The sequence below is a fragment of the Scyliorhinus canicula genome, chromosome 7, assembly GCF_902713615.1.
Source record: "Scyliorhinus canicula chromosome 7, sScyCan1.1, whole genome shotgun sequence".
NCBI lineage: Eukaryota > Metazoa > Chordata > Chondrichthyes > Carcharhiniformes > Scyliorhinidae > Scyliorhinus > Scyliorhinus canicula.
The window spans coordinates 156,129,029-156,154,700 of record NC_052152.1 but is presented as its reverse complement, the minus strand read 5'-3'; the positions used below and the strand labels follow the sequence as shown (position 1 = coordinate 156,154,700).

Here is a 25,672-nt window from a genome sequence, read left to right as displayed (position 1 = left end):
TTGGAACAGAACGGACAAAATGGCGTGCCAGATTTAACAGGGCCAAGGCAGTGCTTTATCATTGACAGGTTACGTTTGTGGTGCTCTATCCGACAAAACTGTGGGTGACTTACAAAAGCCGGGAGGATTACTTTGAAACCCCAGAGGCGACCAATGGCTTCATTAAAGAGCAGAAACTGGGGGAGAACTAAACTATAATGGGAGCCGGAGGAGCCGGCACTATGGAGTTCGGAGCGTGCGGGTAGAGTGGAAGATGGAGGGTGTTTTAAAAAAAAGAAATTCCTAAGTGGAGGGTTTTTGTTGGGTCGACTATTTGTTGTAGGGGTGATTTGTAAGGGGACAGACAGTTGTCTCCCCCCCCCCTTCCCCCCCTCCTGCTGCCTGTGGCGGTGTTTATTTTTTGGAGGAGGCGACCTGTAGTTTGGGATGTGTCTTTGTTTGAGCGGGGGAGGAGGAGGTCCATGGGGAGCCTCTTACACAGATCAAAGAGGAGAGGGTGAGTGGGTTAGCAGGAGGAGCCTTTGGGCAGGAGTTGCCACACTGGCCCGTAATGCTGGTGAACGGAAGTGAGGTGGGGGAGGTGGCCGCGAGGGATGGCCAAGGGGGGAGGAGGGTGGGAGTGAGGGGGGAAGGGAGATGCGACATGCAGGGTTGGGGAAGAAGTGTGGTCAGGGGCAGGGAAGGTGGCCATCTGGGATGGACCCGGTGCAGGGCGAAATTAGAGGGGGCAGAGCCGATAGAGGAGGATGGTGGATGGTAGAGGGCAACGAAGGCATAGGCTTCCAGTAAGGCTCCTAACATGGAACATGCGAGGCTCAATGGGCCGCTGAAGAGATCTCAGGTCTTTGTGCACCTTAGAAGTTTAAAGGCGGGGGTGGTCTTTCTGCAGGTGCATGTCCTAATTCTGCTCCTATGTTTTATGGTCTTATACCCTGTGATAATCAGCAATGGTGCTGGCAGCACAGTGGCATTGTGGATAGCACAATTGCTTCACAGCTCCAGGGTCCCAGGTTCATTTTCGGCTTGGGTCACTGTCTGTGCGGAGTCTGCACATCCTCCCCGTGTGTGCGTGGGTTTCCTCCGGGTGCTCCGGTTTCCTCCCACAGTCCAAAGATGCGCAGGTTAGGTAGATTGGCCATGATAAATTGCCCTCAGTGTCCAAGATTGCCCTTGGTGTTGGGTGGGGTTACTGGGTTATGGGGATAGGTGTTGACCTTGGATAGAGTGCTCTTTCCAAGTGCCGGTGCAGACTCAATGGGCCGAATGGCCTCCTTCTGCACAGTAAATTCTATGATTACATTCAAGCTAGATGGCATTGCCAGCACCATTGCTGATTACCATAGGATATAAGACCATAAGACATAGGAGCAAAATTTGGACATTCGGCCCATCAAGTTTGCTCCGCCATTCAATCATGTTTCTCATCCCCATTCTCCTGCCTTCTACCCATAACCCCTGATCCCCTTATTAATCAAGAACCTATCTATCTCTGTCTTAAAGACACTCAGTGATTTGGCCTCCAACGGCTTCTGCGGCAATGAGTTCCACAGATTCACCACCGTCTGGCTGAAGAAATTCCTCCTCATCTCAGTTTTAAAGGATTGTCCCTTCAGTTTGAGGCTGTGGCCTCAGGTTCTAGCTTTTCCTACTGGTGGAAACATCCTCTCCATGTCAACTCTATCTTGGCCTCTCAGTATTCTGTAAGTTTCAATAAGATCCCCCCTCATTCTTCTAAACTCCAACGAGTACAGACCCAGAGTCCTCAACCGCTCCTCATATACCAAGCTCTTCATTCCAGGGATCATACTTGTGAACCTCCTCTGGACCCTTTCCATGGCCAGCACATCCTTCCTTAGATATGGGGCCCAAAACTGCTCACAATACAGGTACTCCAAATGTGGTCTGAGCAGAGCCTTATATAACCTCAGAAGTACATTCCTGGTCTTGTATTCTAGCCCTCCTGACATGAATGCTAACGTTGCATTTGCCTTCCTAACTGCCAGCTGAACCTGCAGGTTAACCTTAAAAGAACCTTGAACTGGGACTCCTAAGTCCCTTTGTGCTTCTGATTTCCTCAGCCCTTTCCCATTTATAATATAGTTTATGCCTCCATTCTTCCTACCAAGGTGCATAACTTCACACCTTTCCATTTGTATTCCATCTGCCACTTCTTTGCCCATTCTCCTAGCCTGTCGAAGTCCTTCTGCAGCCCCCCCAACTTCCTCAATACTACCTGTCCCTCTGTAGATCTTTGCATCATGTGCAAACTTAGCAAGAGTGCCCTCAGTTCATTCTTTCAGATTGTTAATGTATATTGTGAAAAGTTGTGGTCCCAAAACCAGCCCCTGAGGCACACCACTAGTCACCAGCTGCTATCCTGAAAAAGACCCCTTTATCCCCATTCACAACCGTTTGCCATTCAGCCAATCCTCTATCCATGTCAGTACATTACTCTTAACACCATGGGCTCTTAATTTATCCAACAACCTCCTGTACGGCACCTTGTCAAAGGCCTTCTGGAAATCTAAATAGATCATGTCCAAAGTTTCTCCTTTGTCACAGAATCATAGAATATGCAATGCAGAAGGAGGCCATTCAGTCCATCAAGTCTGCACCGGCTCTTGGAAAGAGCACCCTACGCAAACCCACACCCCCACCCTATCCCCATAATCCAGTAACTCCACCCAACACTAAGGGCAATTTTGGACACTAAGGGCAATTTAGAATGGCCAATTCACCTAACTTGCACATCTTTGGACTGTGGGAGGAAACCGGAGCAAACCCATGCACACACGGGGAGGATGTGCAGACTCCTCTCAGACAGTGACCCAGCGCGGAATCGAACATGGGACCCTGGAGCAATTGTGCTAACCACTATGCTACTGTACGTCCTTGTTACATCCTCAAAGAATTCAAACAGATTTGTCAGACATGACCTCCCCTTGACAAAGACGTGCTGACTCAGTCCTATTTTATCAGTCACTTGCAGGTATTCTGCAATTTCATCTTTAACAATGGACTCTAAAATATTATCAATGACCGAAGTCTGGCTAACCAGCTGATGCTCGATCAATGACTCCAGAAGCGAGATTGGATGACAATTGAAGGTTTTATTGGACTAGATGTTTCCCCCAGCAGCACAGTACAGAATGCAGCACCTGGGGAGACACAGACTCTTATACTCCGCCTTACTAGGCGGAACCAGCAGGCAGGCTTAACCAATGATCTTGCTGTCTCAGGTACCTCCCACACCAAAGGTCATACAGCATCAACCTGTGTAGCATAATACCCCTAATGCCGACTACCACACCAGCCTATAATTTCCCATCTTCTGTCTCCCTCCCTTCTTGAACAGGGTGTTACATTAGCCATTTTCTAGTCCTCTGGGACTCTCCCTGCCTCCAGTGATTCCTGAAAGCTCACTACCAATGCCTCCACAATCTCCTCAATTATCTCCTTTGGAATCCTGAGGCGTAGTCCATCCGGTCCAGGTGATTTATTCATCTTCAGACCTTTCAGTTTCCCCAGAATCTTCTCCTTAATGATGGCCACTACACTCACCTCTGCCCCCTGATTTTCCTGAAGTTCTGGTAATCCATTGGTGTCTTCCACTGTGAAGACTGAATGCAAAATAACTATTCAGTTCCTCTGCCATTTCTTTGTTTCCTATTACTACTTTTCCAGTTGTCCCAATTTCTATTCTTGCCTCTCTCTTATCTTTTATATATTGAAAAAAACTCTTGCTATCTTCTTTCATATTACTGGTGTCTGTGGAAGCTGGGTGAGGTGTTGGTCGGGCTGCTGGATGTGATAAAGGGAAGGTAAAGAAGTGAGCAGGGAGGGAAGGCATGAAGGGGAAGGAGGGAGTTAGCAGAGAAACCGGGGTGGGGGCAGAGTATTTCACAGAGAGGGATCAGTGGAGTCAATGCTGGAGTCCTGGGGGGAGAATTGAGGGTGTCGGTGGTAGGAAGGTATGGTCACTGTGACATGGGGAAGTGAGATGTGGTAGGGTGGGTGAGCATGCATGCGTGGGTACGATGGGCATAGTTCTCATTGGCAGAGTCAGGGGGCAAGAATAGTGGCATGAAAATGGGAGTGGGCAAGATCCGTGTGGGCATGGGCACTCTGACTGGTGTGGGCTCACCAGGGAGGGGAGGCAGATTGAGGTTAGCAGTTATAGGGTCCAGGGTGTTGGGGAAAGAGAAGGTTACATTGGGGGGTGGAGTGGAAGGTTTAACAGTGATTCTGGCAAGTGGGTGGGTGTCAGGAGGAAGGTAAAAGTTGGCGGAGACAGTCTGAAAGGATACACACACCATCTTAATGTAAAGGCAGCTCAGCAGCAAGGCAATGTCCAAGTGCAAAGCATAAAGGTGGGAGGAGAGTCTTCTTGGGTGGTTGGAACTGAAGGTCAAAACAACTGGACAACTAAGGGTACACCCTGATAATTATGGAGAAACTATTTTAGAGCTTTATTCTTTTGAAATCTTCACAATACGGTGAAGTTCACACGCCAGCAGGTCTGGCCCAGAGGGTTCTCATAACAACGAGATCCCATCAAGGTGTGGAGCTGCCATTAACACTGAGTCATTTGGTAACAGCTCCAGTCATAGTTAGGGATGGATAGAGCAAGGGAGGTGGATGCCTACAAGGGGCATGCAGGTGACTGGCAGCCAACTAGCGCCGGTAAACCTCCATCCTCCCTGGCAATTGGTCATGCCTGACAAAAGCTTATGTGGTTAGTCTTTCTATCATGTTATGGCAAAGGTTGCTCTCATAATTTTGAAGGCGGTGGAGAAAGAATCAAGAATGAGAGGGCGTTTGCACATTCTCCCTGTGTTTGTGTGGGTTTTCCCCCCACAACCAAAAGATATGCAGGATTGGCCATGCTAAATTGCCCCTTAATTGGAAACAATGAATTGGGCACTCTAAATTTTAAAAACAAACAAAAAAAAGAATGAGGGGGCACAGATTTAATGTGATTAGCAAAAGATGCAAGTGTGAGAAAAAAACCTTTTCACACGAGTGGTTCAGTTCTGTAATGCACTGCCTGGAGGTGTGGTGGAAACAGGTCCAATCTAGGAATTCAAGGGGCATGATTATTCAAATGGTAATAATGTGCAGGGGTATGGGGAAAAGGTAGGAGAATGCTCGTTTTGGGGAGCAAGCGTGGACATGGTGGGCCAAATAGTCTCCTTCTGCACCATAACGACTCAGTGATTCTGAATAGTGTGGGAGGGAGGCTTCTCACACATTGCTCTCATCAGCCTTATCAAAGCGTGATGGCTCCATGCATCGGCATTTATTTATTTATTTATTTTTGAATTTAGAGTGGCCAATTCATTTTTTCCAATTAAGGGCCAATTTAGCGTGGCCAATCCACCTACCCTGCACATCTTTGGGTTTTGGGGGCAAAACCCACGCAAACACGGGGAGATTGTGCAAACTCCACACGGTCAGTGACCCAGAGCCGGGATTGAACCTGGAACCTCGGGGCTGTGAAGCAGCAGTGCTAAGCACTGTGCCACCATGCTGGTGCCTAGGCATTTATTACAGGGTGGGACACCCATCGTTGCCTCTAAGATGTCCCATACCTGGAATGGATGGCGTCTACGTGAACATTAAAGTAACTAACAGCAAGAGTAAATCCAGGAAATTCTAAACAGCGCAGGTTAACATAAATTTACAAATGTCCAAACTATATATAATGAGCGGGATTCTCCGCTCCCGGGACTAAGTGACCGCGACGCAGTGGGAAGTTGGAGTGACTTCTTACGCGGCGCCAAATGGGCGCTGCGCCAACCCGTGCATGCGCAGTTGGGGCAGCTCATTCCTGTGCATGCGCAGTTGGGCCGCGCCATCCTGCGCATGCGCGGGGAACTTCTTACGCGCGCCTGCCCTTCACCAACATGGGAACGGCCGCGGAAGGAGGGAGCCCAGGGGGAGGAGAGGCCAGCCCGCCGATCGGTGGGCCCCGATCGCGGGCCAGATCCCATCGGAGGCCCCCCCCCGGTGAAGGAGCCCCCTCCCCTCTCTACAGGCCGCCCCCCCCAGTGTTCCCGCACAGTTCCCGCTGGCAGCGATCAGGGGTGAACGGCGCTGGCGGGCCGGAGAATCGCCGCTCGCTGTTGGCGGCGATTCTCCGAGCGACCCGGCGCGAGAATCGCGCCGCTGGCTTCGGGTGGGTGGGAGAATCACGTGCGGGTGTCGGGGCAGCATGGCGCAACTCACGTGGGTGGGGGAGAATACCACCCAATGATTGTACACCCATGCCACAAGTGGGCATTCAGAACTTCTTAATCCTACCGTTACTCTAGGTCCATCCTGGGCATCTGCAGCATAGGTGGAGGTAACCTACAGACTATTATGCCCTGTGTCTTTCATTACTTCCTCTGGAGATCCGAGGCCTGGAGGGCCCTGGTCTGCTTTAAGTCTCCAGTTCAGGGGCAGGTGCGCCCTTCTTAGCCTGTGCAATTGGAGTTGATCAGGACATGGGCAGTGGAGATCGTGACTGCTTAGGGACATTATGAGTGTCCTTTGTGGAGGCTCTGGGGTGTCCAATTGGCACTCCTATACCCCTTAGGTGCCCAAGAACCCTTCCCAGACTACTTATGGAGAAGGATCACATGGAGGGAGATTGATATGCCCCATCCCCTCTCACCTAGCCACTGCTAGAATCAGTTGTGGTTGCTGTGATGAAACTGCTGGACCTGGGTCTCCATGGCATCTGCCATCCTCCCCACGAAGCATCCTGAGACTCTTCATTAGATTCAGACTTAGAAGGTGCCTGCTGTCCAGCAATGCTCTGAGTGCCAGAGAAGTTGGCTTCACTGACTCCCCCTGCTGTGGATTGTAAGCCTAAAGCTAAACTAGATCTATGACCCACTGAAGTGTGTGTCTCTGGGCTGATGGTGGGTGAAGATGAACATTGTAATGGCTCTGTAAGTGTGAAGTCCTCATCTTCTTCCTCCAAGATGATCAGGGGGCTAGGATGTCTTCTGAGGGGGACGTTGGCCTCTCCCTCTTCCTGCAGGCACCTGGAATGAAGAAAAGAGGGAATGAGCGACTGGCTCGAACATTGCTCGCATCATTCACCTTGATTTCCTGAAGTTCTCTGGAGAATAATGCATGCTTCCTCAATGGATTCTTGGGAGATGCCAACCTCGCGCTCCACACAGGTACGGTCTCTTTCCTCCCAGGACAGCTCTGCAGCTTGTTGCTCCTATGTAGTCAGGGACCCCAGCTCCGACATTCCTCTTCTTGCTTTCTTTCTGTCCTTCTGTTGTGGACTGTCTTTTCCTGCATAATGACAGATGGATGGATTTTGTGCAAGTTTGATGAAAGATCACGTTATGGGTTTTCCATTTTCTGTTTAGTATCTGGCCTCCTGACTCTCCGAAGCCTCACCACCGTGTACAAGGCAGGAGCGTGACGGATTACTCCTCAGTTGTCTGCATTAGTGCAGCTGCAGAATGACGCCACAAGCTAAACAGCATCCAGGGCAAAGTGGTTGCTTGACTGGTACCCAATCCACCACCTTCAACATTCAGTTTCTTCACTACCAATGTAGAGTGGCAGCAATGTGTACCATGTACAAGTTGCACTGCAGCAACTCACCACGGCTCCTTCGATACCTCCCAGCAAGCACTCATGCTCAACCAACTAATTGGGCAAGGGCAGGAGGCAGATGGGGACAGCAGCACCTGCAAGTTAATAACAATAATAATAATCTTTATTGGCACAAGTAGACTTACAGTAACACTGCAATTAAGTTATTGTGAAAAGCCCCTAGTTACCACACAACGGTGCCCTTCGGGTACGCAGAGGGAGAATTCAGAGGATGGGATTCTCCAACCCCCCCCGCCGGGTCGGAGAATCCCCGCGGGGGGTGGCGTAAACCAACCCGCCACTCCATCTCCGGCGCCGGTTTTCGGACTGGGGCGGGGATCACGCCAAGCCGGTCGGGGGCCATTGGCCCAGGGTCCCAGGTTCGATTCCCGGCTGGGTCACTGTCTGTGTGGAGTCTGCAATTCTCCCCCCCCCCCGGCAATTCTCTAGGCCCCGATGGGTCGAGCGAGCGACCGTCAGTTTCTGGCCAGTCCCGCCAGCATGGAATGGACATGGCCCACATGGCGGGACCTGGCTGGTAGGCCAACTGGTGCGGTTCTCGGGGAGGCGCGGGGGGGATCCGGCCCCGGATGGCGGCCCCCCAAGGTGGCCTGGCCCGCGATCAGAGCCCACCGATCTGCGGATGGGCCTGTGCTGTGGGGGCACTCCTTCCTTCCGCGCCGGCCCCTGTAGTTCTCCACCATGGCCGGCACGTAGACGGCACCCCCCCTGTGCATGTGGCAGAATACACAGGCTGGTCTGCGCATGCGCTAAACCACGATGGCGGTTCTGCGCATGCGCTAACTCGCACAGTCCCTTTGGCGCCGGGTGGCGTGGCACCAACCCCTTCGCCGCCGGCCTAGCCCCCGGAAGTGCGGAGTATTCCGCAACTTCCGGCTGGCCCGATGCCAGAGTGGTTCACGCCGTTCATGGCGCCGGCGTCGCACCAATTCGTCGATTGCGGTGAATCCCGCCCAGAATGTCCAAATTACCTAACAGCACGTCTTTCAGGACTTGTGACAGGAAACCGGAGCACGTGGAGGAAACCCATGGGGAGAAAGTACAGACTCCACACAGTCAGTGACCCAAGCCGGGTATTGAGCCTGGGACACTGGCGCTGTGAAGCAACTGTGCTAACCACTGTACTACCGGAGTTGCCCTCCACTCCACACCCCTTGGCTTCACTGTGGCTGGGTGAAAATCCTGCAGTTGCCTTCCTAACTGCACAGCACATGTAGCAGTTCATGAAAGCAGCAGCCCGCTACCTCCTCAAGGCAACTGAGGACTCCTCAAAACAGTAATGGCTGCGTCCCATGACAGAATCACAAAATCATGTGAGTTTGGAGTAAGTTGAAGTTCCCTTATTCCTAATAGGGCAGATTAGATTGTTGACCAATTTCCTGCACTGCAGAACGGTCCTGCAATGGACCCCACAGGCACTGGCCACCCTGACGACCTCCTGCCCTGCCACCACGGTCAGTCTGGAGGACCACTTGCAGCCATCCTTTGGAAAGAGGACTTCCTGCCGTTCCTCAACAGCTTTGAAGCGTATCTCCGTAGGGCCATTGCCGAATTGTGGGGTCGGAGGTTGCTACTGGGGCAGCAGGGTAGCATGGTGGTTAGCATAAATGCTTCACAGCTCCAGGGTCCCAGGTTCGATTCCCGGCTGGGTCACTGTCTGTGTGGAGTCTGCACGTCCTCCCTGTGTGTGCGTGGGTTTCCTCCGGATGCTCCGGTTTCCTCCCACAGTCCAAAGATGTGCGGGTTAGGTGGATTGGCCATGCTAAATTGCCCGTAGTGTCCTAATGAAAGTAAGGTTAAGGGGGGTGTTGTTGGGTTACGGGTATAGGGTGGATACGTGGGTTTGAGTAGGGGGATCATGGCTCGGCACAACATTGAGGGCCGAAGGGCCTGTTCTGTGCTGTACTGTTCTATGTTCTATGTTCTACTTCGTGCTGCACATCTTCCTGCAAGAGCATTGGTGCTGCTAATGAAATGCTGTCTGTGTGCCTTTTAAACATGATGCCCAGACACGACAGCAGGGTAGCTGAGTTCCTGCCCGTAACCACGAACATGCATAAATACTGAGGTGGAGGTGCCTCATTGTGTGTAATAGCCTGCCCCATTCAACAACGGAAGTCACTCCAACTTCCCACTCCCACCACAGGACATAACCCCAGGTGGAAAATTACACTCCGTGTTTTTGCCCATCTTGATATATTGCACATAGTGTTGTGAAATTATGAACAAAGCGTAAATATGGAGGTCTTTCGCGCCATGTTGATTAGAGACTATCAGGGACTGAAATGATATGATGGAAAATATTGTCAGTGCAAAAGGTTTGTGCTGAAAATGTCCTTGTGGATTCTCCCAACTGGTTTCTGTAACTTCACTGGAGGATAGTGTAAATCCAGGATATGTGTGTAGGCTCTCTGCCTACAAAGTGGTCAATGAGGAAAACTCCCAAAGTATTCCTGGCAGAGAAGCACCAGCCACACAAAATGATCTTTACAGAGACAGATTGCAGTTGCCACCAAAACGGCAAGTGAATGGATGTGATTCAGTGGACCAAAGTTGAAGTCCACTATGGACATGTTTGGCAGGGTGTTTCGCAACAGCCGCGTTGGCAAAATTGCGGCCCGTATTCAACACCACCCAGTGCCAAAAATGAGCCCCCACGAGATTCTCAACATGACTGGCTCCCTCAACTTCTGGTGGCGACAATGTGCTGAGCAGTCGCCTGAAAGGTGACTGTCCCCTGGAAACTTCAACTTAGGCCCTTTTAACCAAAAATCAGTCACTAAACCAACAAACCCCCACCCCCAACCCTCACCCTGAACTAACAACCACCCGCGGAAATGCCCTCAAATCAGCCAAGGATCTGGAAAGACAGAAAGAGCAACAAGAGTCAGGAGTGGAAGGTCCAGACTGCAGACATGAGGAGCGAAGTGGAGCAGGAGATGGCGGAACGATAGGAACCGGCAAGTGCAGTGGATGGAGCTCCTTACACAAGTGCCCCTAAAACAAAGGGACTCCATGAAGGAGGGCTCATGATAACCATGAAGTCAGCGAGAGTAATTGGTTTGGCCTCCTTCAAGAGGCACTGGAGAGAACGGAGCAGCGATTGGAGACCAAGGAGGCAATGGTGCAGGAACTGGAGAAGACGGCCATGGACCAGAGTCTTTGGATCACCTCGCTCGAAGTAGAGGTGGCAAGGTTGGTGGCTGCCCAGGGAGCGCTCAAGGGAAAGGTGGAAGACCAGGAGATCAAGTCTCGCTGCCAGTATGCCAGGATTGTCTGGCTACCTGAGGGCACAGAGGGCAGAAACCCAACAGAATATGTGGCACAGCCATGAGGAAAGCTGCTCGGGAGAAAGCTTCCCCAAACCCCCAGAGGTGGACAGGGCCCAGAAGGCGGAGGGACGCCAAAACGTCAATTTGGGGAGAACAAAACGAGCGGCGGGTTGGAGGATTAATTCCCATAGAGGGAGCCACCACACTAGTGAACATGCTAGTGTAAGGAAGTAAGAGGAGAAGGGGGGTGGGGGGGGTGGAGCGCAGCTCTCAAAAGGGAGAGAGCACTTGCAGAAGGGGTGCCATAACACCAAGTCGGGAGGAAGGGGGGGGAGGGAGAGAACGGCATGGGGGAGGCATGAGAGGGAAGCCTGGAGGGACATGGGGAAGGGGGACAGTAATGAAAAGATGAAATGAAAATGAAATGAAATGAAAATCGCTTATTGTCACAAGTAGGCTTCAAATGAAGTTACTGTGAAAAGCCCCTAGTCGCCACATTCCGGCGCCTGTTCGGGGAAGCTGTTACGGGAATCGAACCGTGCTGCTGGCCTGCTTGGTCTGCTTTCAAAGCCAGCAATTTAGCCCTGTGCTAAACAGCCCCGGGGTGGGGGGCTGGAGGGGAGGAAATCAGGGAATGGGGGTGGGTGGCTAGAATGCTAATTGCAGCAGATCGCACACGTCGAGGTGACTGGAACAAAGAAGGCAATGGTGGCCATCTTGGATAGCCACCAAACAAAGGGAAGCTCCGGTGTGCAAGGGCACTGCCACAAGGTAAGTATAGCTGACCCTGCAGGACAGGAGGTACAGGAACCCCCATCAGAATAGTCACCTGGAAGGTCAGCAAGGTGGCGCAGTGGGTTAGCTCTGTTGCCTCACGGCGCCGAAGTCCCAGGTTTGATCCCGGATTTGGGTCACTGTCCGTGTGGAGTTTGCACATTCTCCCTGTGTTTGCGTGGGTTTCGCCCCCACAATCCAAAGATCAGCAGGCTAGGTGGATTGGCCATGCTAAATTGCCCCTTAATTGGAAAAAATGAAGTGGGTACTCAAAATTTTTTTTAAATAGTCACCTGGAACGTCAGGGATCCTAATGGCCCGGTGAAAAGATTCAGTCTTCACCCACCTCAAAAGCCAGAGGGCCAACATCATCTTCCCCCAAGAGTCATGCCTGAGGGAGAGGGACCGACTGAGGGTAAGAAAGAGCTGGATAGGAGAGACCTACCAAGCGTGCTGTGGAATGAGGGCTAAGTGGTTGGCCATACTTCTGAGTCAAAGGCCGACCTTTACACCGATGAACATGGTGACAGACGGGCAGCACGGTGGCACACTGGTTAGCACTGGGACTACGGCGCTGAGGATCAGGTTTAAATCCCGGCCCTGGGTCACTGACCGTGTGGAGTTTGCACATTCTCCCCATGTCTGCGTGGGTTTCACCCCCACAACCCAAAAGATGTGCAGGTTAGGAGGATTGGCCATGCTAAATTGCCCCTTAATTGGAAAATAAAAATAATTGGGTACTCTAAATTTAAAAAAAAAATTCTCAACTCTCCTCCTCCTGCTAAATCCACTGGTTGACTGACACTCCACACCCGCACCACATCCGATCTTTGTTTTTTTTTCTTCAGAACCCCTGTCATCTACCAGCACAACTATATTGGTACCAATACAAAGCTATATAAGCTTATTTTCATTTAAAAAAAACACGCAGTATCACCACTCGCAGCTTTCTCAACATAACTGGAGGAGTAGCCTGAGAATGTGTTATCATGTCCAGAGCTGTGTTGTTAAAATGATCTGTCCATCAATGTATCAGTGCCATTCTCTGTCCAGAGAACATTCTCTGTTCAGACCCTCCCACACGGCCCAATCTCACCAGAACTAAATCCTGGCAACCACATATTCCACTGGCACTCAAGGTACAGTTGAACATCCTTCCAATTCTTTTGTTTTCACAATTAAGGGGCAATTTAGTGTTGCCAATCCACCTGCGCTGCATATCTTTGGGTTGTGCGGGTGAGACCCATGCAGGCACAGGGAGAATGTACAAACTACACACGGACAGTGACCCGGGGCCAGGATCGAACCCGGGTCCTCGGTGCCATGAGGCAGCAGTGCTAACCACTGCACCACTGCGCCGCCCCAGTTGAGCATCCTTGACTTCCTTTTTCTCAAATAAATTTAGTGTACCCAATTCTTTTTTTTCCAATTAAGGGGCAATTTAGCATGGCCAATTCACCTACCAGGCACATCTTTGGTTTGTGGGGGTGAGGCACAGGAGAAACGGGGGTGTATTTTCAAACTCCACACGGACAGTGACATAGGGCCGGGATCGAACCTGGGTCCTCGGCGCCGTGAGGCAGCAGTGCTAACCACTGCTCATTTGGATCTATGTCGCAGATCAGTTCCCGCAGCATCTTCTTGTTTCCAACCAGATTGCTTTTTAGATTCGTACGTCTCCCTGAGCCTGTTGTTCCAGGGCCCAGGTATCTTTAAAAAAAATTGTCCGTCTTTCCGGCTACAGGAAAGGAAGGAAACAGCAACATCAGCATCCAGGCATTTGCAGCCACAAGCAGGAACAAGTAGCAAATACAACTTGCAGCTGTGAAGTGCTCTCACAACTAACAAGGTTAATTCCTCATTTGAAATAACAATAATAATAATCTTTATTATTATACATTACATTAACACTGCAATTAAGTTACTGTGAAAATCCTCTAGTCGCCAAATTCTGGTACCTGTTTGGTATACAGAAGGAAAATTCAGAATGTCCAATAGTGTTCAGCTGTGAAGCTAGAGGCTGGTCACAGTCAAAGTGGATGAAATTGACTTTCAAGAGAGAAGCTTCAACATGGTTTTCTCCTTGAAGTGTTTGGTAGGATAGACAGGCTGCAGCTGTGGTTGCAGATGTTATGGGTCTTCACAATATTTAATGATGACTTGAAGGCTTCACAGATACAAAGCCCCTCACCGACCCCTGGTCCAGGGGCGACAACCGATGTGGAATGCCTCAGTCCCCCGACTGAGCCCAACCCCCGAGGGGTCCCCCAGCAAACCCCCTTCCCTCTCGAGCATTGGGGCAGCAGCTCCGGTGCCCTTGATCTGCATGCTGAAAAATTGAATGGGCTACTCACCTCATTTCCCTTCAGTAGCCATTGTACCAGTTTCATGTTTAAAAAAAAAAGTACGAAACGACGGACACGTGACTTCCCACTGGAGTGTTGGGTAATCTCCAGTCGGTCGCTGCAGTTGACTTCAATCTCGTGAATTATATTCTCCCCATTTTTGGGTGAGATCTGGAACTCGCCATCAGGAGCAGGCCGGGTGAATCACAAAATAGTTTGTGCCCGATGCAAATCTTGATTCCGCTATGCGGTTGCTGAATGCCTTTTCAGGCCCCCATCAGGACCCACCCTTTCAGGACTCCTCATTCACCCCCTCAACCTTTATGAGGCCCCTTCATACTCCCCCCTTCACCCTCCCACCCTTCACACCCCCCCTCAACCCTGCCTTTCATGGGCATTTGCCCCCCTCAGGCCCTGATCCTTGGTAGTGGCAACCTTGCAGCCAGGCACCCTAGCACTGCCAGTCTGGCACCTGGGAAGTTCCCTGGCATCCTGGCAGTGTCAACTGGGCTCTCTGGCAGTGTCCAGACTGCCAGGGTGACCGGGTGCCCGGGGAGTCTCAGGGTACTGCCCTGTCCGACCACCCGGGGTTCTCCAATGGCTTCCAAGACCCACGAGTGGCCATCACAGCTTGTCTCTGCGCGTGGAGACCAGTGCATATCGGCACGCAGTTGAGGCCTAGCCCGCTGGTGACACCCGTGAACCAGGTGAATGCAGTGTCATGATGGTCACACATATTTAATTTAGCCTAATAGTTAATTTAAATACAATTATCTGGATCACACTCAGCGCGGGCATGATTCAGATCGTACTGGACCTCCAGGGATTCACACGCACCGGGATCCATGCCGAGCTCGGCACAGTCGTAGAATCGTGCCCTAAACCTGTAGATCTCCCCACCCCCGAGCTTCACCTCAAACCCTGGACTCAGGATAAATACTGTTCTGGTGGCCCCCATCAGCCGATCCTGACCTTCTTTGTGACTGGATCCCTTTAGTGTGGAGGGCCAATCAAGTGAGGCCCTCATGTTCCTCGGATCATGCCTTCCGCTGGGTTTATGACGTGAGCTAATTTGTAAGCCAATGTTTTCAGGAGAGCAAACCCACAGGGGAAAAAAGTGGCCTCTATTTTTAACGTGGTGATTGCTGTAATGCTAAAAATGACTGGAATAACTTGTGAGTTCAAATTGTAAACAATTCTGCTTGAATTGCAAAGCTAAAGGGTAGCCAAATCTAAATTATAACCGTGTGTGGGCTGAAAGGTCACTTGCCACCTTGTTTAGTGTTTGTTTTTATCTGGCTGAGTGCTGCTGATGTTGAATGTTGCCCACAGCCCACCCAGGTTTCTGAAATCAGCCTTTCTCCATGGACTCGATCTTCCAGCTGAGAAGTTACGATCCAGATGATATCAGGAAGTGTTTTCCCTCTCGTTTCCTTTTCTTTTGACTTTTTTCCCTCTGGCTTCTCATTTTTTTTCAAATTTAGAGTACCCAGTAATTTTTTTCCAATTTAAGGGGCAATTCAGCATGGCCAATTCACTTATCCTGCACATCTTTGGGTTGTGGGGGCGAAACCCGTGCAAACACGGGGAGAATGTGCAAACTCCACACGGACAGTGACCCAGAGCCAGGATCGAACCTGGGACCTCAGCGCCGCCAGGCAGTAGTGCTAACCACTGTACCACCGTGCCACCCTGGCTTCGCATTTTTTGAGGGAGTCAATTCATTCCAGTCTGTTCAAATCTCAGTGGCTCAGTAATTTTTCCCCAGTAAATAGGTACACTTTCAGGCAGGCCCTGTGCTCAGTCTGTGGTGGACGTTGAGCTGGCTGATTTAGACCAGCATGGCTGTAAAGGCGCCACGGTTGGTTTCACCACCTCTGGGTCAAAGATCAGCAGGTTCCTAATCCTCATTGCTGTTCAGACACTTGCAGGTAGGTTGATATATAATACCTGAAAGGATGTTGAAAACAGATTTAATAGTAATTTTTCAAAAGGATATTGGATAAATAATTGAAAAGGAAAGATTTATACGTGGACAGTTCTTCCAAAAAATCAACAGAGACATGATGGACGGAATGGCCTCCTGTTATGCTGTATGATTCTGAGGGCTGGATTTTGTTATCAAGATGGGTAGCTCGAGTTGGGCAATTTCCCAACTCGCTGGAACCATCTCGCTTTAAAAGACCTCATTATAAGGCAGCATGGTGGTGCAAGTGGTTACCACGGTCGCCTCACGACGCCAAGGTCTCAGGTTCAATCCAGGCTCTGGGAATGTGAGGCTGAGGCGGGTCCGGAGTCTTCAGCCCATTAAAAGATCTGCCGGCGCCATGCTGGTCATGGCATGAGGTGCTGTACGGTAACAAAATAAAAATCTGGGGCAGCACGGTGGCGCAGTGGTTAGCATTGCTGCCTCATGGCGCCGAGGTCGCTGGTTCGATCCCGGCTCTGGATCACTGACCGTGTGGAGTTTGCATGGGTTTCGCCCCCACAACGCAAAGATGTGCAGGGTAGGTGGATTGGCCATGCTAAATTGCCCCTTAATTGGAAACAATGAATTGGATACCCTAAAAAAAAATTTTAATTCGGCAAAATGACTTAACATTACAAATCGCGATTGATAAGTGCATCTCCGTGGAACAGATCAAAAGTCAATATTTAGCATTTTTCCTGAAAGAAAAAAAGCGCGAATCTCTACCACGAGGCAGAGAAAATCAAAATGGTGCCACAGGCAAAGCAGAAGACTGTGAGGAATGAAATCTATCCTTCACAAGCATTTTCGGGCTCTGCACATGCGCACTATGCACAGAAATGCGAGACGTCGAAGAAGAAGTCTGTGCATGCGCGTACATCACAAATATGTCATGACGACAACGTGATTACATGCCACAGGTGTGGCAATGCCCACTTAAAGGGAAACTGCCCTGCTTTTGGTAAACACTGCTTAAGATGTCAGAAGTTAAACCATTATGCATCTCAGTGTCAATCATCCACAAGTTACATTCCTCCTGCACAGAAAAAAAATAAAATATTACAAAGTGAGAGCTTTCTTGCACAAACAAGAAGCAATCAACACACAAGAAGACTTTCTGGAAGAAGATTAAATTTTCTCATTAGAAAATACTTTCTTTGTTGGTGTGGTTGAATCGTCCATCAAGAATGATCTGCAAGCAAGCAAGCATCATTTAAAATTAATTGGGTACTATAAATGTATTTTTTTTTTAAGACTCATTAGAAACTATAACGTTTCTAGTTTTCTATTATTTGTGCTCCTTTTGGTTTCAAAGGTTATGATGTATAGGTATTTGGTTCCAGTCTACGAGGTCTATAATGGAGGCCCAGATCCATGCCACCGTAATGTCCCTTGTTCATTATCTTCAACAAACTAGTACCATCCAGAGTTAAGTACGTCTACAATTCACCAGTGAGTCATCCCGTTGAGAAGTTATGAGTAAGTTAATATTAGGAAGTGAGAGAGAGAGAGAGTTTTTACAGCACGGAAAGAGGCCCAGCGTGTCCGTGCCGGCCATCAAGCACCCATCTGCTCTAATTTCATTTTCCTGCACTTGACTCGTAACCATATATGCCATGGCGTTTCAGCTGCTCATCTGAATACTTCCTAAATGTTGTGAGGATTCTTGCCTCACTCACCCTTTCAGACAGGGACTTCCAGATTCTCACCTGCCTCTGGGTAAAAAAGCTTTTCCTCACATCCCCTCTAAATCTCCTGGCCCTTATCTTAAATATATGGCCCCCCAGGTTATTGACCCCCTCCACTAAGGGGAAGATTCCTTCCAATCCACCTTATCTATGCCCCTCAGATTTAAAAATAAATAAACTTAGAGTACCCAACTCATTTTTTCCAATTAAGGGGCAATTGAGCATGGCCAATCCACCTACCCTGCACATCTTTGGGCTGTAGGGGTGAAACCCACGCAATCACGGGGAGAATGTGCAAACTCCACACGGACAGTGACCCAGAGCCAGGATCGAACCTGGCATCTCGGTGCCATGAGGCTGCAGGGCTAACCCACTGCGCCATCGTGCTGCCCACACCTTTCCTCCAGCTTCTCATCTGAACCACTCCGAACAGCTTTCCAGCACTGCCATTGCCCTGAAACATCTTGAACTAAAGTCATAAAAGACAACAATAACAAGTTGCATTTATTTAGCAACATCAACATACTGAAATATCCCAAAGCATTTCACGGAACAAAACGTGACACAGAGCCACATAAAGAGATATTAGGATAGATGATGTATGGCTGGGTCAGAGAAGTAGGTTTTAAGGGGTATCTTTAAAGAGGGAGAGGGCGACAGAGAAGTGAAGAGGTTTCAGAAAGGAGGTCCATTATTAAGGCCGATGCATTGAACTTACGGGAGGGAGTAAAATCAGGGATGCGCAACAGGTTATTATTAGTAGCTATCTTGGGATGTATTATCCCTCATTGACCTCTTTGGCATAGTTGATGCCCCCATTCTCATCCAAAGCCTCACTTCCATCGCCCAGCTCAGTGTGTTTGTTCTTACCTTGTTCCCCTCTTTTCTGTTTCATTGCAGCCTGGTCATCGAGACTAAAGCAATGGCTTCAGCCACTGAGGTCCCACAAACTAGACTTTCCTTCGTAAACCCCTCCAACTTTACACCTCCCATTCCTCTTTTATTTTTTAAAATTAATTTAGAGTACTCAATTTTTTTTTCCAATTAAGGGGCAATTTAAAGTGGCCAATTCGCCTAACTTGCACATCTTTGGGGTTCTGTGGGTGAAACCCATGCAGACACAGGGAGAATGGGCAAACTCCACACAGGTCCTCTTTTCCGAACCTTCCTTAAAACCCATTTGTTTGATTAAGCTTTCAGTTTTTAAAAATTCATTCTTGGGATGTGGGCGTTGCTGGCTGAGCCTGCATTTGTTGCCCATCCCTAGTTTCTCTTGAGCGCAGTGACTCATTAGGACATTTCAGTGGGGGCAGTTAAGAGTCAACCGCATCACTGTGTGGGTCTAGAGTCATAAGTGGGCCAGACCGGGTAAGGACAACAGATTTCCTTCCCTAAAGGACAACAGTGAATCAGATGAGTTTTTACACCAATTGGCAACGGTTTCATGGTCATCATTAGACCTTTAATTCAGATTTTTAACAAATTCAAATTGCACTATCTGGCACAGTGGGATTTGAACCCGGGACCTTAGAGCATTACGCTGGAGAATTAGTCCTCTGACAATAGCACTATGCCACCGTCTTCCTCAAATATTTCTCATTTGGCTTGGCATAATTTCTGTCTGATTACACCATAAGAACATTTTTCTATTTTTGATATCGTTATACCCTGCACAAGGCCTACGGGGATTGACCAATTAGCCTCCCGTGAGCATCATAGAATTTCCCTGCTGAGGTGCAGGGGCCCATTAGTGGAATAATGGCTCTCATTTTTTAAAAATTTAGTGTACCCAATCATTTTCTTTCCAATTAAGGGGCAATTTAGCGTGGCCAATCCACCTGGACTGCACATCTTTGGGTTGTGGGGGCTAAACCCGCACAAACATGTGAAGAATGTGCAAACGCCACACAAACAGTGACCCAGAGCCAAGATCGAACCTGGGACCTCGGCGCCGTGAGGCAGCAGGGCTAACCCACTGCGCCACCGTGCGGCCCTTGGCTCTGTCATAAAAGGCAGCCCAGATGGAAACTGAGCAGGATTCGACCCGGCAATAAAATAAGTTTCATTACGCCTCTTTTTTCGCTTCCTCTGTGGCCACTAAATTGGCGACGAGGGCAAAAGCAGAGCTACAGTGGGCGCTGCTAACTGTTGGAAAAATGGTCATTTATCATACTACTAAAATATTACACCAGAAAACACAACTGAGCTGCGCTCGATTCTGGGACACATGAATTATTATGGAAAATTCATTCCTGGACTCACAACCTCCCCCTCTGCACGTCCTGCTGGAAACAAAACAGGAATGGGCGGAGAGAGCACCGCAGGAAGAGGCATTTTCTCAAGTAAAAAAGCAATTGAATTCATCCAGCCTGGTAACGCACTACGATCCTGTCAAAGTACTGGTTGTCACGTAGGATGCCTCGCCATGGTGTGCGGGGCATGTTATCATATCGCATGCACAGCAACAGAGAGCGGCCAATTGTATTCACCTCCAGAACACTGGTCGCTGCCGAGCAAAACTACACGCAAACTGAAAGAAAAGGATTGTCTGTAGTTTTCAGTCAGAAATTTCTCCCCGAATGTGTACAGATGTCGTTTTACGATCCTGAAGGAAAACAAACCATTGGTGGGACTATTCAAGGAGGACAAGGCTATCCCACCTACAGCGTCAGCCCAGATCCAGAGATGGGCCCTTTTATTGATGGCGTATGAATATACGTTTGAACACCGACCGTGCACACACATTGCGAACGCAGATGCGTTGAGTAGACTTCCGCTGCCAACACAATCCCCAACTCCCCGCCGAGCTGTCGAAGTTGTAGCCACACTGAACTTCATGGATACATTGCCTGTCACAGTGACACAAACAGATGCGTTATTGTCCAAGATCTGTCATACCGTGCTATACAGGGGGTCAACATTGGAAGGTGCCCAATGAGTTAAGGGCTTTTTCATTTTTCTATATTACTTTATCAGAGTTACAAAGCCAGAGCTCAGAGTGTGGACAGGAGCAAATCCCTAATCCAGCTCCTTGCCTGCTCCAAAAAACAATTCAAATTGAATCCAATCCACAAGAGAGACATACCAGATCCCGGCATTACATCTGACCGTACACTCACCTTAGCCAAAAGGCCGAGAAGCGACGTTAAGGGCTTTTTCGACCAAGATAGCAGAGGTCAGTTGCAAAGATGACATATTCTATGAGGAACTCGCACCATGGTCTCACACAAGGATCAGAATGTCATACTGCGAGATTTGCATAATGGGCACCTGGGCATATCAAAAATGAAAATGCCTGCCTGTTCTGGTGGCCAGGCTTGGATGTAGAGATAGAGCGACTGGCTGAGCAATGCGCCGTTTGTCAGGACCAGCAGAAGAGGCAGACTGCGGCAGCCTTCGGTGTAGCTTGATGCTGAATTTGCCGGTCCCTCCCAGAGCTCCGTGTTTTTGATTATTGCGGATGCTCATTCGAAGTGGCTAGAGGTCCACCGGATGTTGTCCACTAGTTCGAAGGCGAGATTGAAAAACCGCGACTCTCATTCAGTAAACACGGCATCCCGGAGGTGTTGGTCACCGAGAATGACAGGCCTTTTACAAACAAAGAGTTTGGAGGTTTCATGAAGGCAAACATGGTGTGGCACATCCACACGGCCCCACACTACGGCTGGCTGAAAGAGTGGTGCAAACGTTTAAAAGAGGTTTGAAGAAGCATCTCTCGACATACGACTGGCCAGATTTTTGTTTGATAAATTTAGTGTACCCAATTCATTTTTTCCAATTAAGGGGCAATTTAGCGTGGCCAATCCACCTAGCCTGCACATCTTTGGGTTGTGGGGGCAAAACCCACGCAAACTCCACACGGACAGTGATCCAGAGCTGGGATCGAACCAGCGACCTCGGCGCCATGAGGCAGCAATGCTAACCACTGCGCCACCGTGCTGCCCCAGATTTTTATTTTGTTACTGTACAGCACCTCATGCCATGACCAGCATGGCGCCGGCAGATCCTTTAATGGGCTGAAGACTCCGGACCCGCCTCAGCCTCACATTCCCAGATATTGGCGGAAAAGTACGCCGGGGTCAGGAGCATTGCCCAGACAGGCAGTCGTGGACCAGACAGTTTGGACCAGGTGACGCAGTTTACATCCGAAACATCGGCGACGGCGCCAAGTTGGTCCCAGGAGCTGTGGTTCAACAGACAGGGTTGGGTTCATACCAGGCTATGGCGAAGGACCGAGTGATGAAGAAGAATGTAGACCACCTCAGAAACTGGAGACCAGCTCTGTGCAAAACTCCTGCGGATGAACCAGCCTCTCAGAAGACATCCCCAGCACCAGTGCCGCCTGGGGGACTAGACGCAGAGATGCAGGAGATCGAGGACTCAGACTCCTATATGGTGATCCAGGCATCAAAGGTTTCTGATGGTGTGCAGGCCGAAGAGCAGCCACCAGTAGTGGTCCCCCCCCCCCCCCCCCCCCCCACTGCGATCAGCAAGGAAACAGCGCTCGCCGTCAAGATATATGCCTGATCCGGCCCCACAGGTGCAAAAAGCGCAACTGTGGGTGCCTGCTCCACCCTTCTTGGAAGGGTCTTCAGACTTTGTGGGGAAGGGATGTTTTAACCAGCGTGAGACCAACAGGGACGGACCAATTAACCTCATCATAAGCCTGGTAGAATACAAGCTTTCCCACTGCCGGATGGGGCCCATCAGCGGAATAATGAACTCTGTCATTAATCCCAGCCAAATGGGAGCTGAGCAGGATTCGTCCCGGCTGGGGCCTGGAGTATACTGTGTATATAGTTTGCTTTGCAATAAAATAGATTTCTTTACGCCTCTCATTTCGGATTCCCCTGTGGCCACTAAATATATAAATGGAAGTTATTGTTCGACTGTTAGATTTTATTTCTGCTTACGATTTATCATTAATATGACATAAAGCATACTTGGGCCTTGCACAATTTGTTTTATTGGCGTTGTCACATACCCAAAGTATTAGCCTCCATGACCTTAGTTTCTGCATTCATACCATACATTCAATCACTTTTAACAACATCCACTCCAATAAAAATACACTAAATTCAGGAAGAGTGGTCTGTTGGAAAACACAAATTAAAATGCATCATGACATTCCTATCATGTGACATCTTTGTAGGAAAATTGAGTCTTCTCCTCAATCATAAGTGTTTATGTCAAGATAAGGCTTCTGAGTTTTCAGAGAAAACGTCTGCTTATTCAGGTGGTTGCACTATTCAAGGAAAAGCAATCAGTTCTTTTCTTGTCTTGGCGAATACTCCTTCCTTAAACAATACCACCTTAAAAAATCACTTTTAGCCATCGTTCGTTCATTTGCTGCATTTGAGACTTTACTGTCTACAGGTTTGGTTGCCCTGTTTGCATTCTTAACAGTGATTGGACTTAAGTAAGAACTAGCTATTTGTTATAACCCGCACAAGACTTACGGGGTTTGACCAATTATCCTCTCTGTGAACCTCATTGAATACAAGCGTCCCTGCTGAAGGGTGCGGTCTAATCAGCAGAGTAAATGGACTTGAACATAAAAGCCGGCCCAAATGAGAGTCGCTGGCTGAGACCTGAACTGTACCATGTATATAGTTTACTTTATAATAAACCAGTTTTCTATATGCCTCTCGTTTGGACTCCTCTGCGGCCACTAAATTAGCGATGAGGATAAAGGTGGACTACAGTCGGCGCTGCGAGCTGTTGGAAGAATGGCCATCTCCTACCACACTACTAAAATAAGGTTTGCAGTGATTTCAAAATGCCGCTCTTTGAGACACTTGATGTATTAGATGCTGGCATGGATGATTGGATGCAATACGCAGACCGTATGTGATACTTTTTCAGGGCAAATGCTATAAGCGGTGATGAGTGAGACAGTAACATTCCTGACTGCATGTGGATCCTCGCTTTCAGTGTGTTTAAAAGCCTCACATACCCTGCAGTCATAGAATCATAGAATTTACAGTGCAGAAGGAAGTAATTCGGGCCCATCGAGTCTGCACCGGCCCTTACAAAGAGCACCCTACTGAAGCCCACATATCTACCCTATCCCCGTAACCCCAGTGACGGCCACTTAAACTTTTTTTTACTTTTTCTGAGTTACAAAGCCAGGGCTCAGAGTGTGGTCAGGGGCGAACCCCTAATCCAGCTCCTTGCCTGCTCCAAAAAACAATTCAAATTCAAATTGAATCCCATTTATGGTCCCCACAAGAGAGACATACCAGATCTGAGCCAAAAGGCTACTACACTTGATCTTGGCCAAAAGGCCGAGAAGCGATCACTTAACATATTTTGGACACAAAGGGCAATTTATCATGGCCAATCCACCTTATCTGCACATCTTTGGACTGTGGTAGGAAACCGGAGCATCCGGAAGAAACCCACGCAGACACAGGGAGAACATGCAGACTCTGCACAGACAGGGACCCAGCCAGGAATCAAACCTGGGTCCCTGGAGCTGTGAAGCAACTGTGCTAACCACTATGCTACCATGCTAACCACTATGCTACTGTGCTGGAGTCCTGGATGCTCAGACCTTTGATGAGTGATAGTGCTAGTAGCAAACCATTATGACCCCAAACAAGTGGCCATCATGCAACAGTTCCATTTCAACACAGCTGAGAGTACCCCAGGGGAGTCTGTTACCGAGTTCTAAATGCGTTTGTGGAAACAAGCTGAATTTTGTGATTATGGCCCTTCCCTTCCTGGGATGCTATGGGACCAATTGGTTTGCGGCGTGAAGAATATGGTGACCCAATGAAAGTTACTGGACGTGCCATTGTTAGACCTTAAGAAGGCTGTTGGAATGTCTCTGGAGGTGCAATCCTTCGCCATACGGTATTGGCGCTGTGCTGTCACACCTCATGGACAACGGTAGAATGCAGCCAATTGCATTGCTCAAGGACACTGGCCATGGCAGAGAGGAACTAGGTCAGAGGAACAGTGCCCTGGGTCACTGTCCGTGTGGAGTTTGCACATTCTCCCCGTGTTTGCGTGGGTTTCGCCCCCACACCCCAAAGATGTGCAGGTTAGGTTGATTGGCCATGCTAAATTGTCCTTGAATTGGAAAAAAAATGAATTGGGTACTCTGAATTTAAAATAAAAAGTTTTCAGGAACCCTCTGGGTGGCATGCGACGCAGTGGTTAGCACTGGGACTGTGGCGTTGAGAACCCGGGTTCGAATCCCGGTCCTTGGTCACTGTTCATGTGGAGCTTGCACATTCTCCCCACGTCTGTGTGGATTTCACCCAAACAACCCAGGTTAGGTTGATTGGCCACGCTAAATTGCCCTTCATGGGAAAAAAATAATTGGGTACTATAAATTTATAAAGAAAAAAAAAGTTTTCAGGAACCCGTCGTGGCGGCTGCGGACTATGTCCAGTGCAGCCACAGTCGGGGTGGGGGTGGAGCCCTGCCGCTAGCTGGGGGGGGGCTTCGGCGAGGGCTGGAGGGACTGGCCCTGGGATAACAAGGGGGTGTCCGTGGGGGCACTATCTGGCAGGTTGAGTGCCCATGTTGTACATCGCAACCGCTGCAGGTTGTCGTGCATCCGTGGGCACGGGCCCGGCAATTTTTTTTGTGAAGGCCATGTGTTTTTTACGTTGCGCGCCTGCGAGACCTTTACCAGTCGGAAGGTCGGTGCTGGGGCCTCGCCTATTTTTTCATTGTAGAACTAGACACTTACGCTGGACATAGCCTTAAAATCAGAGAAATCAGCCCATGGTATCGCAGACAACAGCGCGCCTTTTACTAGCGAAGAGTTTGGGGCTTTCGTGAAGGCAAAGATGGTGTGGCACATCCGCATGGCCTCGTACCACTCCAGCTTTAAATGGGCTGGCTGAAAGGGCTGTGCAAACATTTAAAAGAGGCTTAAAGAAGCAGACCTCGGGGTCACTCAATACACGACTAGCCAGGTTTTAAAAATTTTGTTACGATACACATGCCACAACCAGCGTAGCGCTGGCTGAGTTTTTAATA

General features: G+C 49.3%; 1 non-coding gene across 1 annotated transcript; it reads right to left on the bottom strand.

Annotated features, from left to right (window-relative positions):
* Positions 1-23,781: 23,781 nt before the first annotated feature.
* On the bottom strand, positions 23,782-23,973 carry LOC119969801. The gene has a single exon (XR_005461472.1). It is a non-coding gene; the product is annotated as a U2 spliceosomal RNA (small nuclear RNA).
* Positions 23,974-25,672: the final 1,699 nt, after the last annotated feature.